Source organism: Salvelinus namaycush, chromosome 35 (assembly GCF_016432855.1).
Source record: "Salvelinus namaycush isolate Seneca chromosome 35, SaNama_1.0, whole genome shotgun sequence".
Lineage (NCBI taxonomy): Eukaryota > Metazoa > Chordata > Actinopteri > Salmoniformes > Salmonidae > Salvelinus > Salvelinus namaycush.
In genome coordinates, this window is record NC_052341.1 from 17,336,519 (window position 1) to 17,344,297 (window position 7,779).

Sequence of the window (7,779 nt, forward strand, 5' to 3'; positions counted from 1 at the left end):
AACTGCAAAAATCTCTGAAGCTGGAAACACTTATCTCCCTCACTAGCTTTAAGCACCAGCTGTCAGAGCAGCTCACATATTACTGCACCTGTACATAGCCCATCTATAATTTAGCCCAAACAACTACCTCGTCCCCTACTGTATTTATTTATTTTTGCTCCTTTGCACCCTATTATTTCTATTTCTACTTTGCACATTCTTCCACTGCAAATCTACCATTCCAGTGTTTTACTTGCTATATTGTATTTACCTCGCCACCGTGGCCTTTTTTTTGCCTTTACTTCCCTTCTCACCTCATTTGCTCACATTGTATATAGACTTATTTTTCTACTGTATTATTGACTGTATGTTTTGTTTATTCCATGTGTAACTCTGTGTTTTTGTATGTGTCGAATTGCTATGCTTTATCTTGGCCAGGTCGCAGTTGCAAACGAGAACTTGTTCTCAACTAGCCTACCTGGTTAAATAAAGGTGAAATAATAATTTTTTTTAAACCTCAGAGTTGTTCAGCAGGAGGGCCACGTTGAGTGTGGACGTGTACCAGATGGTCAGGCATCTTATTTGCACCAAGCTGGAGCTGTCTGCCTGGTGCAGCAAAGAGAACGAGTGGTCTTTACAGGTACACTCTCGGGCTGATGACGCCACAGGCCACCAGCTCATGGACACCTGCACATTATAACAGGCTGTGGTCAGTCACGTGGGCTAGTTTGAACTCTGGCCTGAGGAGGCTGGAAACTTCCATCCATATCAAGCAGTACAACAGAGCCTGACCAAGGTGCCTGAGGGCCAACATCTCCAACAAGGCCCTCGCACAGCACAGCAAGCGTGATTAGCACTCAACTGTGTGTGTGGAGAGAGAAACAGACCACACAGTCCATTTAAACAGAGAAGCACATCTCAATGAAGTCAGGCCAAGATGGTGCCTCTGATCCCTTTATGAAATGGATCCTGTTCCCCAGCCAGAGACTGTGGAAATCTTCAAGCCTAAGTAAGCAGCTTTTGGATGATGAAGAGAGAATGTCCAATCAGTCTTTTTTATGTTTGTAGCTCTGTCCAGGCTGAGCTGTTCCATGCTCTGTTTAAGGCTGTCCTGACCAGCTGGAATGGAAGATATTGGCTCAGGAGCCTTGTTAGCACAGGGTCACATCTGTAAACAACAGAATGAACAGTAAATAGAAACAGTTCATCCTGGACCTCACTCAAGGATGACTCCCACATTACATCTATCAAGTCATTAGAAGTCTAACATGATTTTAATCTATATACTTGGCGCATTCCTGTGTCTTTCCACATTTTTTTTTTTTTTTTTAGGCCAACGTGTGTGATTAAAACCTCTACAGGATCAGTGTCCCCCCGCGGGACGGTTGAGCTAATGTAGGCTAATGTGATTAGCATGAGCATAAGTAACAAAAACAATTCCCAGGACATAGACATATCTGATATGTGCCGAAAACTTAAATTATTGTCAATCTAACAACACTGTTCAATTTACAGTAGCTATTACAGTGAAAGAATACCATCCTATTGTTTGAGGAGAGAATGTATTAATAAACCAATTAGGTACATTTGGGCAGTCTTGATACAACATTTTCAACATATATGCAATGGTTCATTGGATCAGTCCAAAATGTTGTGCATACACTGTTGCCATCTAGTGGCCAAAATCTAAATTGCGCCTTGGCTGGATTAATACTTTATAGCCTCTCTTGCATTTCGAAGATGGAACAAATACAAATATGCATGTTTTTTTCTGTGTATTATCTTTTACCAGATCTAATGTGTTGTATTCTCCTACATTAATTTAAAATGTCCACAAACTGCTTCAGGTCCTGAGCTACAGGCAGTTAGATTTGGGTATGTCATTTTAGGTGAAAATTGAAAAAAAGGGTTGGATCCTTTTAAGTGACATATTGGCAGACATTAGCCTCATACATGCTGTAATTACCTGATTGTTTGGAGGTGTTATGCAAAACCACAAGAGGGCCTTGGATGGAAAACAGATTAGTTAGCAGTGTTTTTAGAGACAAGCTATTGCTTAGAAGTATATTTCTAGTATGTTCCAGGGATTCTGAGAACATCTATTAAAGATGTGAGATGTGTGCCAGTAACTACTTTGAGTGTTTGTTGGTTGTGATCACTGATCAGGAACGCAGGACACACACAGCTGTGGTTTATTAACTCCCTCCCTGAGAGATGAGTGTGTCCCTTTGTTTCAACTCGGGAGGGTCATTGGATACTATGTGCAGTTCCTTATGGAATCACATTCACGTGCCCGCGTGGACACACACACATACACACTTGCTGTTTAATAGTGCAGAACAAAAATGTCGTTATGGACAGGATTGCACAAAGGCTGTTATTTATATGCATTGGCTTGATAAAAAGGGTGATACAATTCATAGTTTGTTCAAGTTAGCCTTTGTTCAAAATGTCTGGAGGTCAAATTTCAATTTATCAGCCAATCAACGTAATAGTTTTTAATGAAGACTCCCTCATGACTGGTTCAGTTACAAAACAAATCAAGAGGGTCTTCCTGTCTATCACAGGTCTCCCCATAGAGCCAGAGCTTTGTTTTGGTCTCCCCATAGAGCCAGAGCTTTGTTTTGGTCTCCCCATAGAGCCAGAGCTTTGTTTTGGTCTCCCCATAGAGCCAGAACTTTGTTTTGGTCTCCCCATAGAGCCAGAGCTTTGTTTTGGTCTCCCCATAGAGCCAGAGCTTTGTTTTGGTCTCCCCATAGAGCCAGAGCTTTGTTTTGGTCTCCCCATAGAGCCAGAGCTTTGTTTTGGTCTCCCCATAGAGCCAGAGCTTTGTTTTGGTCTCCCCATAGAGCCAGAGCTTTGTTTTGGTCTCCCCATAGAGCCAGAGCTTTGTTTTGGTCTCCCTATAGAACCAGCGCTTTGTTTTGCAGGCAGTTGAGCCCCAATAGAGAAATAGAAATCATCCCAGACTGCCAAGACCATGCAGACCAGACCCAGACTTTTTCATTCCTCCTAAGGGGCCATATCCAGACCTCTTTAGTTCTCATTCAAACCATGTACCACAGCGTGGCCAATGTGTACAACAGTCCCAATGCTCTGTTAACTGTTAATAATCCTAGCTTGCAATACGGTTTTGGAAAGCTTAGGAAGTCTACCTTCATATCACACAAAAATTATTTTACAACTACAAAAGATACAACTTACTGTGTGCTGTTCTAATCACTCCGCCATTTCATAGATGCAAAAATTCTAAGTTCGCCTAATTTCAGTTGATGTGACAAAACAAGCAATTTATAGTGTAGAGAATCATTGAACCATCTAAACCACTGTAAAATATATTTTCATTAGCCAAAAATATTGTATTTTCAGCTTTTGAAGCTGGTGTACAAAACCAAAAGGTGAAAAGAATCTACTTAAGAATGGGAAGCATATAAATAGCGCACATAGAACGGATCTACCGCTTCTTAGACTTGCTTTCAATGACTGGTCTATAACTCACATTTCTATGTACATTTGATTGGGTCGCACAAAAAGTTATATATTGCAGCTTTAAATTGAAGTTGAAGGTTTATCAAATCATATGCAAACAAGAATAGTTTTAAGATCGAGTATTTCACGCTTTGACCAATTACCCTGGAGCCCGAAGTGCGATTTTCCTTTTTGTAAAAGATGGTAAAAATCATAATTTCGTCTGGACTGTCAAAAACACATTAGGCCTAGAAGAAAGCAGTGCTCCTGATAGGGCTACAAATCATAAACTGGGAAATGGAACTGGAAATGTATTTGTGAATAATAACTTATCACTGACGTCACTCTCCCGTAGCAACTACCGATGAACACTGCTTACAGGACTGGAAAGGGGTTTGGGGAAAAAATGCTTTTCCTGACGTCGGGACTTGGGAACTACTTGTCCCAAAAGGCCACGCTTTGACTGATGCTGCGTTCATAACAACTGGGAACTCCGAAAAATACGAAGACAAATCATGACGTCAGTAATATTCAGGACAGAAAGTCTGAGCTTTATAAAGATGCCCGAGTTCCGAGTTGGAATTGCAAGTTGGATGACCGTTCAAAACGACTTTTTTTTCCAATCGAAGCTCGTTTTTTCCCTAGTTCCCAGTTGTTTTGAACGCACAGAATTCGGAGATTTCCGAGTACCCAGTTCTGAGTTCCAGTTCTGAACGCGGCATTTGTAAAGTTGATATATTTATGGTACTTAGGTTTGTTCGGTCTGACAGCGGATTTGCACCGTTTGCTCAATGTGTAGCTTGCCTAGCCTGTGCCTTGCGTGGACCTATCTACCAGCTCACTGGGCAAGCTACATCAAGCGCACCTATCAAATGCAATGGGTGTAGACTGAGAGGAAAATAGAGACCCAACTCGGCGGAAAATATGTCTCCCTCCAGCAGGTGACGTTTTTCGTTGTATGGGAGGTCAATGAGAGTGTCGAATTTGGTCAAAAACAAACATGAATGGCTTATTTGCTACGTGAGGTTTATTTGATATAATAAAATGTTCGTAATGCTTAAGTTGTTACGAGTGTACTAATATAAGTAGGACACGTGACATCCCGGCAACTTTGAGAAAAAACACTTTATATTGGAGTTGTCGAGGGTTCGAGACCTGCTCCCTGCTGTTTCATTACAATAGTGTAACGACCCTGGGTTTATAAGCGCGGAAATCGACTCTGCCGCTCGAGCATGCTTTTGCGGCACAGTCGATAGCGCGCCGGACCTCGGGCTAGGAGGTCGAGGGTTCGAGACCTGCTCCCTGCCTGTTTCATTACATTGGTGTCAGAAGTGATCGGACCTCGCATCCACGACAGTGCGTGTGCTTGGCCGGTGAGCGCGTTCCTGTAAGACGTAAAGTCGCAAGCTAGCGCGAGGACGCGCTCTTTGAAAGGAGGGAGTAGTGTAACGACCCTGGGTTTATAAGCGCGGAAATCGACTCTGCCGCTTGAGCATGCTTTTGCGGCACAGTCGATAGCGCGCCGGACCTCGGGCTAGGAGGTCGAGGGTTCGAGACCTGCTCCCTGCCTGTTTCATTACAATACCTATAAAACTAGCGGTAAAACCCGGAAATTATTCCAATTGTTTTTCCAATATACATTTTCCGTAGGGGGTTTTAGAACTACTTTATGTAAGTCTATGTTTCGTGTAGGATTACCCTTGCATGACGTTTTGCCTGTAATGAAACGCTAATCAGCCGCTAATGTGGCTATCATACAGAACTACACTTCCTGTCGCAACCTTTGACGTCATCACTTAAGCAGGGTAGGAAAAACATCCACATTTCTCCATACTAACTCATTGCCAAGTAACCTAGAAAGTAGATATTATAGCCTTTTTAGTTTCTCGTGTAAATAATTGATAGTGTGTTCTTGGTTAACACTTTTCAAGTCACCTTGCTAGCTACCCTAGAATTTTACAATGAATATAATTTGTTTAATTACCCTGGCCTTTGTAGCTAACCTTAGGTCTCTTTGTCGATCAGAAGCAAGGATGGTTCTGTACCACTACTCCGATAAGCACATGTGCATTTTATCGTTTTCCGACCTCTAAGCGAGAGGCGTTGCTGGAGCTGTGTGATAAGGGAAGACCTGTTTGCTAGCACCTAACCACAGATTTGACCTAAACAAAATAGTTTTAACTAGATGCTCCCACCAGACAATAGTTAGCTAGCTATATCCCGGCCCTGGTGGGCTAACTTTAGCTTGCATGTCACCACGTGAAAAAGTGGGACTACACAAAACACGTGCTAACGTTAACTCAATGTACTCGTCAACAACAAAATGTCACAAGTCATTATACTAGCCTATGCTGGTTTTCTTTTTACTTGAAAGGAAGGTAACTTGCGTTGTACACGTAACTACAGTCGTTGGTTACCTAGCTCATTTGCATAAGCATCTACAGTAGTTAGGCACTTTGTTTGGCATTAAATATTAAATACATGTATTTTTCCACATCAACCTACACACACTACCACACAATGACAAAGCAAAAACAGGTTTTTAGAAATTATATAACAATTATTTAAAAAACGGAAATACCTTGTTTACGTAAGTATTCCAACCCTTTGCTATGAGACTCGATAATTGAGCTCAGGTGCACCCTGTTTCCATTGATCATCCTTGAGATGATTGGAGTCCACCTGTGGTAAATTCAATTGATTGAACATGATTTGGAAAGTCTATATAAGGTCCCAGAGTTGACAGTGCATGTCAGAGCAAAAAGCCTGCCACGAGGTCGACGTGATTGTCCGTAGAGTTCCGAGACAGGATTGTGTAGAAGCACAGATCTGGAGAAGAGTACAAAAAAAAATCTGCAACTTTGAAGGTCCCCAAGAACACAGTGGCCTCCATCATTCTTAAATGGAATAAGTTTGGAACCACCAAGACTCTTCCTAGAGCTGTCTGCCTGGCCAAACTGAGCAATCGAGAGGAGGGAGGTGAAAAATAACCTAATGTTCACCTTCCAGAAGGACAACCATCTCTGCAGCACTCCACCAATCAGGCCTTTATGGTAGAGTGGCCAGACGGAAACCACTCAGTAAAACGCACGACAGCCTGCTTTGAGTTTGTCAAAAGGCACCTAAAGGACTCTCAGACCAGGAGAAACCAGGAGTGTTTAAACCCTTTACAATGAAGATCTGTGAAATTATTTGGATTTTTACGATTTGTCTTTGAAAGACAGGGTCCTGAAAAAGGGACGTGTCTTTTTTTTGCTGAGTTTATAAACAGCCTTTGTGCAATCCTGTCCATAATTACATTTTTGTTCTGCACTATTAAACAGCAAGTGTGTGTGTGTGTCCGCGTGAATGTGATTCCATAAGGAACTGCACATAATATCCAATGACCCTCCCGAGTTGAAACAAAGGGACACACTCATCTCTCAGGGATGGAGTTAATAGACCACAGCTGGATGTGTCCTGCGTTCCTGATCAGTGATCACAAACACTCAAACTAGTTACTGGTATACATCTCACATCTTTAATAGATGTTCTCAGAATCAGTGAAACATACTAGAAATGAACTGCTACGCAATAGTTTGTCTCTTAAAAACACTGCTAACTAATCTGCTTTTCCATCCAAAGCCCTCGTCTTTTTGCATAACACCTCCAAACAATCAGGCAATTACAGCAGGTATGAGGCTAATATCTGCCAATATGTCACTTAATCACACACGTTGGCCTGAAAATACAAACCAATGTGGAAAGACACATGAATGCTCCAAGTATATAGATTAAAATCATGTTAGACCTCTAATGACTTGTTAGATGTACTGTGGGAGTCATCTTTGAGTGAGGTCCAGGATGAACTGTTTCTATTTACTGTTCATTCTGTTGTTTACAGATGTGACCCTGTGCTAACAAGGCTCCTGAGCCAATATCCTCCATTCCAGCTGGTCAGGACAGCCTTAAACAGCTAATGGAGCAGTTCAGCCTGGACAGAGCTACAAACAGATAATAAAGACAGTCCGTGATTGGACGTTCTCTATTCATCATCCAAAAGCTGCTTACTTAGGCCTGAAGATTTCCTCAGTCTCTGGCTGGGGAACAGGATCCATTTCATAAAGGAATCAGAGGCACCATCTTGGCCTGTGGTGTCATCAGCCCGAGAGTGTACCTGTAAAGACCACTCGTTCTCTTTGCTGCACCAGGCAGACAGCCCCAGCTTGGTGCAAAAAAGATGCCTGACCATCTGGTACACGTCCCCACTCAACGTGGCTCTCCTGCTGAACAACTCGGAGGTGTAGCGTCTCACGCTGATCAAGTGCAACTCTGTAGGAAGCAGGCCAGCCT